Source organism: Macaca fascicularis, chromosome 13, assembly GCF_037993035.2.
Source record: "Macaca fascicularis isolate 582-1 chromosome 13, T2T-MFA8v1.1".
NCBI classification, from domain to species: domain Eukaryota; kingdom Metazoa; phylum Chordata; class Mammalia; order Primates; family Cercopithecidae; genus Macaca; species Macaca fascicularis.
The window spans coordinates 116,260,274-116,272,263 of record NC_088387.1 but is presented as its reverse complement, the minus strand read 5'-3'; positions in this window follow the sequence as shown (position 1 = coordinate 116,272,263).

Sequence of the window (11,990 nt, the reverse complement as noted above, 5' to 3'; positions counted from 1 at the left end):
GTATTTCTTTTTCTTTTGAACTGCCATAACGGAGACTCAATCAATGAAATGGTTATAGTGGCAATCTTTTCTAAAATAATAATAGGGATACATATTTGGCACAAATATAAAATTCCAAATTATACATTTTTAAATGTAGAAATTCTACAGATATATTCAAATATCATCAGGCAATCTTTGTGAAAAGCATTCTGGCAGCGTGTACTAAGATCTATTGAAAATTTTAAATACTTTGATCTAGCAATTTTACTGCTGGGAATCTATCCTAAAAATCCAAAGTACTGAGGCTGCTTTATGAATAAGTGTATTGCAGAATTATGTGTCACAGTGAAACTTTTGAAATAGTCTAAATGTCCTACAATAGGGTAATAGCTAAGTAAATTATAGGACATAATTATGCAGTCATTAAAATAATGTTTATAATGAGTTTGTAATAATAATATGGAAGAATTTATATTATAATAAGGAATAAAAGAACAGGAGGCAAAATTATAGTCTGATGACATCCACATTAAGTAACAATAAATCTATGCATAAAACTCTGAAAGGTAGTACACAAAAATGTCAATAGTTATTGTTTCTAATGTGTGGAACTTGCAGTGATTTAAACATTTCTTCTTCCTGCTTTCCTTTATTTTCCAAATTTATCACACTGAGTATTTTGTAATGGGAAATGTAATAAGCATTTGGAAATAAAGGCACAAATGAGGTGAAAAATTAAATTGCATTAAATGTTACATTTATTAAAAAGAGGATCATAAAATTAGCAATGCCTTGGAAAACTCGAAGTCTAAGTTCACTATGCAGAGAGGGCATAAATGGGAAGAATAAAAATGTTGAATGCCATGATTTCAGAATTTTCGAAGGCACTGATTGATTTATGGAGACCTGTGGATGACGCAGGATTTGAGCGGCGGGCATTTAATCAGTCTCGCTGCTGGAATTCACAGGCGACCGACGGGGCCAGACTCGACGTGGGTAGGTGCACAGTTCCTCTCAAAAGCGCTGTCCCTCGGTTCTTCATTCCCTTTCCCTCACTGCATCAAACCTGCCAGCTTCTATGAGCTCTGACAAGATAGATGTTGGCAGGGAGAGACGGAACAGACTGATAGCCATTGCATTCGAACCAGTCACTTATAAAGGAAGTGAGTGTAACAACATTAAGGTTGTAGCAGCCGTTCTAAATGTCAGTCTCCCTCCTCGTGTGGCTGGGAGAGCACAGTCTTGTTTTTATTCATGGCTGATTCTTTATGTGGCTAAAGGAGGCAGTACACCCTCATTGAGACCAAGTGCCTAACACCACTTATGTTTAAAAAGAAGTGCATGTAATCCCAGCATTTTGGGAGGCCGAGATGGGTGGATCACTTGAGGTCGGGAGTTTGAGACTAGCCTGGCCAACATGCTGAAACCCTGTCTCTACTAAAAATACAAAAATTAGCCAGGCATGGTGGGCACCTGTAATCCCAGCTACTCAGGAGGCTGAGGCAGGAGAATCACTTGAATCTGGGAGGTGGAGGTTGCAGTGAGCCGAGAAAGCGCCACTATACTCCAGCCTGGGCAACAGAGCAAGACCCTGTCTCGGGGGAAAGCAACAACAACAACCAAAAAAAAAAAAAAAAAAAATGTGCATTTTCTACCAGGTGTTTTGATAAAAAGGTAAAACTTTTTGTCTCTTTCTTGTATTAAAAATATATTATTTTACACTTTAAATCATATGTATTGAATGTCAAGTATCAAAAAAAAAAGCAACCAAAAACAACTGTAAGAAAAGAGGGGTGAAAACCCCAACAGCTGGATCATTTGTCATGCTTGCCTCCAAAAGAAGCTGATAAATTACCTTAATTTTTTAATACAAGGTAATGTGCTTTTTCTGAAACCACAGACTGACAGAATATTGAGTAGTACATGATTCTGAGACTTAAAACAGCAACAGCACACACAGTTTCACACGGTACTTGGGGCCTGGTATACTTAAACACACATCAGCACGTTTTAAGGAGAAAAAGGGAAGTATTGAGAGAGAAAGAAACCAGTATTTGTGTTAGTTTAAGAAAGAAAGCGACCGGGCGCGGTGGCTCATGCCTGTAATCCCAGCACTTTGGGAGGCCAAGGCAAGTGGATCACGAGGTCAAGAGATTGAGACCATCCTGGCCAACATGGTGAAACCCAGTCTCTACTAAAAATACAAAAATTAGCTAGGCGTGGTGGTGCACACCTGTAGTCCCAGCTACTCAGGAGGCTGAGGCAGGTGAATCGCTTGAACCCGGGAGGCGGAGATTGCAGTGAGCTGAGATCCTGCCACTGTACTCCAGCCTGGCGACAGAGTGAGACACTCTGTCTCAAAAAAAAAAAAAAAATTTAAAAAGTATGTGAAAATGTTAGCGTGAAAGAGTGACAGTACAGTTTAGGGAAAGAGAACATTCTGAAAATATTTGGGGTCATCTGAAGCAGAGGACACAGTTTTCTACATTTTTTTTTAAACTGTGGTTTCTAAAATAATTATTTAACTTTTCACAGGGTATGGGGCTAAGTCTTACTAGAACTAGAAACTGACAGATCATGATGTTTAGTATCTTGCAATGCTCGACCACAGTCAGGGCACTTTAGCTAACCCCTTCCATTCTTCTGCTAAACTTGGGTTTTCTACGTCAAGTAAGTTGTTCAGAAATGATGAACAACTCACTTAGTTCATTGAAATTTCCTCAGTAGTTACAGCAAACTCAAGAGACAGAAGGGAACAGAAAACACATAAATTCAACCCATGCTTTCTTTGTATCTGTAACTCCTCCTTCTAAGAACTTTGAAAATTCTTTGACTGTCAAACCTTTATCTCTCTTTATAATTAGGATGGTTTTCTGCTTTTAAAGATCATATCTATGTTTGCATTTTGACAGGTTGTAACTGTTGGGGAAAAATATTTCTGCACTGAGAGTTGTTCAATAAGAAAGATACAGACAATATTTGGGTGAAAATTTTGCAGAACGGACCCAGTTGAGGAAGACTTTACTATGAGTCAGCTGAGCTTCCTACAAACATGGGATCAAGGTCCAAACATGGAATCTTTTCTGAGTCTCCTGGTTTCTTTGAGATGCTTCTGCAAAAGGCGTTTGGGAAGCAGAGGCCTGGAACCAAGAATCAGAGCCTCACACATTTGAAAACTAAAGACTTTTCTCCCAAAGCTGGCTTCCTGCTGATTGATATCAAGGTCATTCATTATGCAAGATCATTAGTCACATCACATTATCTCTGCAATCAGGCTTTCGATGATCAGTTTTAAACTTAAAAAAAAAAAAAAAAAGCACATTTCTCGACAGGCACAAAAGAGATGGTAAATCTGCCTGGTCCATTATACTTCTGTAATGTTTCTCATTTTTGTGCACTCTTTTCCATTCCTAGGGACACTGCTCTGTTTTACGCCCTTGACATTTCTTTTCCTGACAATTGTAACTGTCTTTTAATAGCTCATTCTGCCTCTAGGCCCTCTGCCTTCTGGAGGAATCTCAAGTCCTGGTTGCCAGAGTCATCCACCTGGATCCTCCAAGTACTCCATGGAACCTACTGCTTAAACTCCTAACTTTCTTTTTTTTCATCTGGTGTTAGATTCTTTGTCTCTTTCTCAGTATTTCTTCTTTAAATTTCAGTCTCAAAGGGGCATGGAAGCAAAGTCTTGATGTCTGCATTCTCAAACCAGCTCAGCCACCAACACAGTGTGACCTGAGGTAAGACCCTTTCCTGCTCTCTGCTTTGACGCACAGAGAAAGGATGGAAACAACGATGTAAAAGTTCCTTGCAAAAACAAAAACCAATAAATCTGTCATTCCATGATTTATTTTTATTTATTTACTGTTTTTTGAGACTGAGTCTCACTCTGTCACCCAGGCTGGAGTGCAGTGCCCTGATCTCGGCTCACTGCAAGCTCCGCCTCCTGGGTTCAAGTGATTCTCCTGCCTCAGCCTCCCGAGTAGCTGGGACTACAGGCACCCGCCACCACGCCCAGCTAATTTTTTGTATTTTTAGTAGAGACCGGGTTTCACCGTGTTAGCCAGGATGGTCTCGATCTCCTGACCTCGTGATCCGCCCGCCTCGGCCTCCCAAAGTGCTGGGATTACAGGCGTGAGCCACGGCGCCCAGCCTATTCCATGAGTTTTAAGTGATGAAAGGAAATGTCCCTGCCTTTCTGAAAAGCCTAAGCATTTCTCCTATCAGAGCTTTTGGAAATGTACAGCTCTGCATGAGATTATTATTATTTTTTCCCCTCCTCGGTCAGACGTGTCTTGAGTGCAGGTGGAATGCATTTCCGGGGGAGGTCCATGGAGGCAGTTCACAGACCATGCCTGCTCACAGCTTTGAACTGTGCGGGCAACACCGGGAGAAAGAGTTTCTGACCATCCTTGCTCTCCTCTTCTGGGCTGTAGAGGCGATCTCCATAATGGGAAACAGAAGAGACGGTGCTCGTCCAGCCTGTGGGTTGCCTTGGAAACGGCTGGTGGGGAGCCGGCTTTCCCTTCATTAATGGGGCCGTCCATTTGCGGCTGATTTTCTCCTAGATCCCTCCTGCTATTTATGCCACTTAAAGAGACCCTAAAAAACCTTACCCTATTTGTAAAGAATAAAAGTGACATTTTTGTCAGGGCTTCAGTGTTTAAAATCCTAACAGATAATGTGTGGTTTTGATAGTAATTCCGATTCAGGGAAACCTCTCAGGGGCACATTTTTCTGGTCTCCATGGATTCATAGGTTTTGTAATTATCTATTTTCTCCCTCTTTCATTCTTGTATCTTTTCCTTTTCTTCTTCATGTTCCACTGTCAAAGATGTCCTGCCACTTAGTCTGTCTGATCTCAGTATGATGATCAGGTTACTAGGATCCCTTTTGTGAGTTTAGGAAGTCACAAATGTCCGGATTTGCAAATTTAAAGAGCAATCTTTGCCCAACATAATAAATAAAAAGAGAAAATGAAATATATAAGAAGATGTTTTATAAATGGTGAAGCATGATTGAGGTCTGGAAAATTGTTATAATAAAAACCACTCAGAGTTTCTGCAATCTGACACCCTTTATTTTTCCACAATAGAATACTGAACATTTAAAAAGTGGTTTCTTGCTGGGCACAGTGGCTCACAGCTGTAATCCTAGCACTTTGGGAGGCCGAGGTGGGCGGATCACCTTGAGGTCAGGGGTTCAAGACCAGCCTGGCCAACACAGTCTCTACTAAAAATACAAAAATTAGCTGGATATGGTGGCACATGCCTGTAGTCCCAGCTACTCAGGATGCTGAGGCAGGAGAATCACCTGAACCCAGGAGGTGGAGGTTGCAGTGAGCCAAGATTGTGCCATTGCACTCCAGCCTGGGCAACAGAGCGGGGGAAAAAAAAAAAAAGGTGGTTTCCACTTTAAAGAGCATATTCCTGAGCGTTGTTTCACTTGATTCTATTTGATCATTTACATTGGGTGTGGGGAGTGCCGATGACTTTTTTCCTTTTTTTTTAAATATGGGAGTGACTGGCCCACAGAGCCTATCTGTGCCTGCTGGAGACAACTGAGCATTGCCCAGAGAAGCTTCCCTTAGAGCTGGCGCAGGGACAGGATGCAACTCTTACGTGCCTCCCCTGGGGGACGGTGAGCATTTTACATGTTTCAAGAAGGAAGCCTACAGATGTCCCATGGCCTGAGAGGAGACTGTGGCAAACACAGCGTACTGGGCCTGAATCCTTGCTAAGCTGGACTTATCCTTGGAGGTGGTTTCTGAGCAGGGTCTATATTTCCCAGCAGCCCTTGCAGTTGTGTGTTACCAGAGGGATTGTTTAGGCTTCACAATGGATTCTAGGTGGAGCTGATGCGTATCTCTTTTCGAACCGGGTTGTAAGAAGCAGGAATCCACCACATACTCTCTTTCCTCTTCTGTTGTGTTTGGGCAGGAAACAGCAAGGCTCTAGACATGATGTGGCCACAGGATGGAAGGATGCTGCAATCCCCTCCACCCCAGCTCTCACACACAGCTGAGGAGGCTGTTTCTGAAATAAGGGTAACAGGGGCCTGGGGGAAGGGCTCTGGCTGCTTCTGAAAAAGTGCTCTTTTTCTACGGGGTCGGCTGCCTCGTTGCCACTGTCTCTGGTCACAGCTGCCAGCCGGAGTTTCTCCAGCAAGTGAGTCAGAGGTGGATTGAAGGAGGAGCCTGCTGCCACACCCGTCCTCTTGCAGATCTGTTTGTTTATTTACTTGTTTGTTTTTAGTCAGCATTCCCCCAATTCATCTTTATGTTTTTTGTTTTGTTTTGTTGTGTTTGTTTTTTATTTTTTTTCCTCCTAAACCAGCCAGTTCCTACTGTTCAGGACAGTCTTTCTGAAATGGCAAATCCTTCATGTGCTGCTCTGTTTCTACAGACCTTTCTTTGACAGGGAGGGGACACAGATGGCCCAATCTGCCAGTGAGGCTCTGAGGAAAGCCCAGGCTTGAGATGGGCTTTGGATGGTGGGTGCTGGTGAGAGGGGCAGCGTTCTGAACCGAGGACACGCCTTGTGGAACAGAGAGAGTCACAGAAAAGCAACAAAGGGCAGAGGGAGACGGGCACAAACAGGGAAGGAGGGGGCAGAGGGAGACGGGTACAAACAGGGAAGGAGGGGAGGAAGGAAGGAGGAGGGAGGGGAGGATGGAGAGAGGAGGGAAGAGGAAAAGGAAAGATGAGGGAGAGGAGGGGAGGAAGGAAGGAGGATGGAGAGGAGGGAGCTGAGGCAGGGGAACAGTGCTTAGCTGGGAGGAAAGGAGCCTGGGAGGAAGAGATTGGGGGAAGAAGAAGTGGTGAGGGCGAAATTTCTATTTCCCACCTCCATCTGCGCACACGCAGAGAAGTACAATAAGAGAGTGTCGCAGAGACAGCGCTTCGCTGTGCCGAGCACACCCTGAGTCTGCCGTGGCTTCATTCAGTGAGTGCAGAGGCTCGGTGGCTGGGGGACTCCAGGTCACTGGCCATGGTGGGCCTGCTAGGGCTGGATTTTTTCATTCTTCTACAACTGTCATTTGTGTGACCTTCCAGGAGAAACAGTTAAGTAGGGCTGAATTAGGGCCAAGAAACGATAATATTATGTGAAGCAGCTGAGAGACTCATCAGGTCTGGGTCCTCCGGAGGGAGAGGGGTTCCTGCCCTGCCCCTAGGCTGAGCTGAGGACAGGCCCCGTCAGCGGACCGTGAGACACCATGGGGCACACCTCTCCGGCAAGCATGAGGAGGAAGCTAAGGATGGCCAGGCAGATGTTACCTCGGGGTTTTTGAGCTAGAATAGTCCTTAGAGATCATCAAACCTGACACCAACTGCTGCTTTCTCCAGGAGATGCACCTGCCAAGGCTCTGGGAGCTGGAGTCATGTCAGAGTCTGTGCAAAGTCCGTAGTCATGGCAGGGTCTGGGCTCTACCGGGCTCCTTGGTCAATGCTATTTCTACCGCCCATAAGTTCTTCGGAGCACACAGCCTGCTACACGTGATTGAATTGCACAGAGGTAGTTGCAGGTCGAGGGTGGTCTATTGTAAAGGGAAATGGTGGAAAATGATGGGAACAAGGACCAGCTCCCTGCAGGTGAGGAGGGCTGCTTGAGGCATCAGAGGAAGAACAGAAGAAAGATCCCATGTGACAGGAGGAGAATGAGGACGAAGAGCTCTCTTGTAGAAGTGCTGGGCTGCGCTGACATCGTGAGAGAGAGGAGAACTAGGCCAAGGGTCCTCATTAATTCCTTAATATCCCTCAGTCCTGGAGGATTTCCTGAGGAAAAAATTAGAAAAGTGTGTGTAAATAATCCTAACTCATTGTTTTACAGTTTAGAAGTTGAATAACAATAAAACATAGTTTCCATTTTATTTTAGAATTGTAATTTGCTTTGTAGTCAGACCTCTGTTCACATCCAGCAGGGAGATTGAAGGATCACAGGCTTCGTCACCAGACGGATCCAGGCTTGAATCCAAGCCCCACCACGTCTTAGATTTGGAGAGAGCGTTTTTCTTATATGTGCTTTACTTTTGTCATTAATAAATGGGGAACTATTAATGCATATCACAAGCATGCTTAATGATTTGAACAAAAAAAAAAAACACATAGGAAACTGTGCCTTGTTAATTCTGGCACATATGATAAATTCCCTAACGTAACATCAGTTTTAGTTCAGGGAGTAATGGGTGCTTGCTTAACTTATGTCCAGCGCTTTGCTAAGCAATGGGAATATAAAGTCACACCAAAGAGATCCTTCACCTCAAGAAAATGATGGTTGAGTGAAGCAGTACGATCTATGTCTCTTTGACTTTCAATGCTCTGTTTGAGAACAGGAATCCTACCTTTTAATCTATTTATTTGCGGAGCCTAGCAGTGTGAGGTACAAAGTAAGTGCCTGGACATGTAGTTAATGATGTGGCTTGAAATGGTCACAAAGGGGCCACGAGGAAATGTTTTCCAACACAGTTAATGTAGACAAAAGTGCAGAGGAGAAGCCACCTGAAGCTCCTTTTTAGACATCGAGGAGTTCTCCAGGAAGAAAGTAGGCATCGCTGTGATGGAACCGGGTTGCGGGGGAGAGAATACCTTCTGACTCCTTCGTCCAGCCAGCTCTGCTTAGCACGGGTTTTCTCCAATATATTTCCCACGGAATTTAGAGGTCAGTGAAGGTGAAATATGGTTTATAAAAGTAGCATAGATCTGTGGAATAAACAGATAATTCCAAAGCAAGATGAATCAATAACACTGCTGGGTCCAAGACCTCATTAATAAGGGAACGACTTTTCTCCCAAAATACTAAGGGCTTGCAAAGAAGTTTTAAAATGTGGTGATACCAGCACCATTTTCTCTAGAAAAAATAATCAGTGAGGAGGAAAAACAATAATTCTTTGTTTCAGATGAAACAGAAACAATTTCTGATGTTTTATCAGAAATTGTTATCACCAATTGCTAAAAGATATGATTTAGGTACTATTTCAAAGGAATTATTTCTACAAAAATAATTTTAAAAACAAATATATTAATTCAACTAACAATTACTGATCACCTACTATATTTTCCTGTCTGTGATAGGTGTAGCATAAAAGACAAGATTTTAAAAAAACCTATTTTAGTCTCACAGTGCTCACAGTTTAGAGAAAGAAACAGGCTTACAATAACAATAAGCCACTTTTTAAAAAGTGGTTTAAAAAAGATACAGACTTCATGTGGCCCAGATGCCCTTCTGGGGGATCAGGAAGCTGACAGCAGAGCTTACATTGAACTCCAGACTTCTATCGAAATCCCATGATCTGTCCACTTAACTGTAGTTTCCAAACATCAGTTGTTCCTATGCCAGTTTCACCATTTTGCCAGGTGTTGCACCTCCAGTGTGGTGGTTCATTTAGTATCTATTATGCTGGATTTGTTCCCACATAAATATGTTTCAAGACTTTATTGTCACAGCTATGATAGGGCATGTTTGTGTTCCCTGAACTACCTCAGGTAACACTGGGGGTTGTGTGCCATCCGTTTGAGAGATACGCAGTCTACCATGCTATTATCATGTTTGTAGAGAGAGCCACAAATCTCTGGCTAGAGATGCTAAGACATCACCAAGAGGAGTTCCGTCCTTACTGCTTAGGAGTTGAGAGCACGTTGATTAGTTCAACCACAAGGAGAAAAAAATGATCTGATAGAGAAGCAGATATTGAGTTCTGTCTCGAAGAAGAAGTAATTTATTGGATAGTAAGAATGAGGCAGTGGAGTGTGCTGAGGCACAGTGGGGAGCAGGGGAAAACATTGGTAATTGTTACTTTCAGGTGGCCCAGAATGAGAGGTCAAATGAGGAAGGCTGAAGTTGCAGAAAAGAACGGATTGGAGGCAAGTCTAAAAGGGGCTTTGAATGCTGTGCTAAGAAGTTTCAGTTTCCAGCAAATATTCGGGTCTGGCCTTTTCGAAAAAAAAATTCATAGAACCATCTCTTTTAAAACAAGAAGTTAGATCATTTGTAAAGAAAGTGAGGGTCAGAGAAAGGAATTGATTTGCCCTTGGTAACCCAGGCAACTAGTAATAGATGATCTGGAAAGTAGGCTCTGCTTCTTAACTTGGTATTCTTAATGCTAACTTCAGCTGTTTCTGGCATTTGTTCTTTAGCAAACCATTGCTGATTGAAAGATTGGGTTGAATTGGAGATGGATTCATTAGAAAACATCAGGTGCACGTCCTGTGGACATATGGGAGGAACAACCACCTTTCTATTGGGAGCTGAGATACATTCCAGAGAAGATGGCACAGATACTGGGTTTTGCTGCAGAAGGTGCTGAACAGGAAGACATAAGTGAGTAGAGACGTGAGGCAGAGCCTCAGGAGGCACTGGTGTACTGACAGCCGGTGATTGCTGGAGGCCAGGGAGCATGTTTGAAGGTTGGATCTAGACCCTGGCTGTCCATAGCCATAGCTCATCAGGGCAAACAAATCTGCTTTTCAGATGTTGCTGTTAAAGCCAATGATGACAAAAATGTAGGCCAGTAGGTAAAGTGAGAAGAATTTACGAGGCTTCCTTAACCTCATTGTGGTCAGGTCAGCAGTGACTTCCATAGGGCAGTGGCCATTTTTTACCGCACTCCTCTTTTCCTCTGCATGGATACTAATGCAAGCCTGTGGTTTCCCACACACACTTGCCCGCAGAGCTTCCTAACCTTTGAAGCTGTTGCTTCCCTGCCTGAAATATTTCAGTGGCTTTCTGTTTCTTCCAGAAAAAAATGTACAGGCTGAGTAACGTGGTTTAAAAGCCCCCTTGTTACCCCTTCTCTGTCTCCTTTCCCAGCTCATCCTGCCAGGGGACTTTTGTCCTCCCTCCAACAGGGATTCCCCATTCTTTATGTCTACGTTCCTCACTTTTCACTTGAGCATCCACCTGCCTTGACTCCACAGGCAGGAGGTTCCATTAGACATGGATTGAAGAATAGACCTTGCCCCATGGCTGGTTATCAGAGCCAATATCCATGCTCAGTCTGCTCCAGCCTTTACTGGAGAAGAGAATCAGCTCTCAACAGCATTATGGATCTTGTATGGATACTTCCCATCTCTAGCAAAGAGAAGGAAGCTCGCATCTTCATAATACACCACATTTCACCATTGGAAGACTGGAACAATCAAAATGTCCTGGTATGAATTCAGCTTCCTGGAATTTCTACCCATTGCTTCTAGTATCTTATGTCCAGGTATTCTTTGTTCGTCCAAGAGACACTTTCTGTCTATGCTGTCTGCATAGACATTTTGTTAGGTTTCGGGGGAACAGAGCGAGCTCCAGTGTCCTCTCCTACGGAGCTGAAGAACTCAAGGGTGAGATAGATGTATAAACCCAAACCCAAAGTCTCTGCATGTGATGACTAAGCACAAGACACAGCTGACTCATGCACCGTCACAGAAATGAGGCCTGGTGCTCAGCAACCTGTGGGAGTTTTCCGGAAATAATATAAAAACAGGAGCCGTTTTAGAGGGAACCATGCATATGAAATCTTGAAGCAATTAACTCCCTGAATGTTCAGAGACCACTGAGAAGTTCTAAGTAACTGAAGCAGAAGAGCCTAAAGGCTGAAAGCTGGTAGAGGGGCAACCATGAGGATGGATGGACGGCAAAAGGTGGTACTGGACGCGCCACCTGGGCACAGAAGGCTGAGCGTGGTTGCCGTGCCATAGAGCAGTACTTTTAAAACCGTAGATGCCTGGACCCCATGCCAGAGCTTCCTAACGCTGGAGGGCTCAGAGGTCACCTGGGCAGCCAAAACCTTAAAAGGTCTCAGATGATTCTGGTGTGTACCCCCAAATGATAACCTTTATAATAGGGGAAGATTTTAAGAGGAAAACTAAGAAGTGACATAATTAGAATTTTATACTTTGGGCTGGCCGCAGTGGCTCACACCTGTAATCCCAGCACTTTGGGAGGCCGAGGCAGGCAGATCCCTTGAGATCAGGAGTTCAAGACCAGCCTGGCCAACATGGTGGAACCCCATCTCTACTAAAAATACAA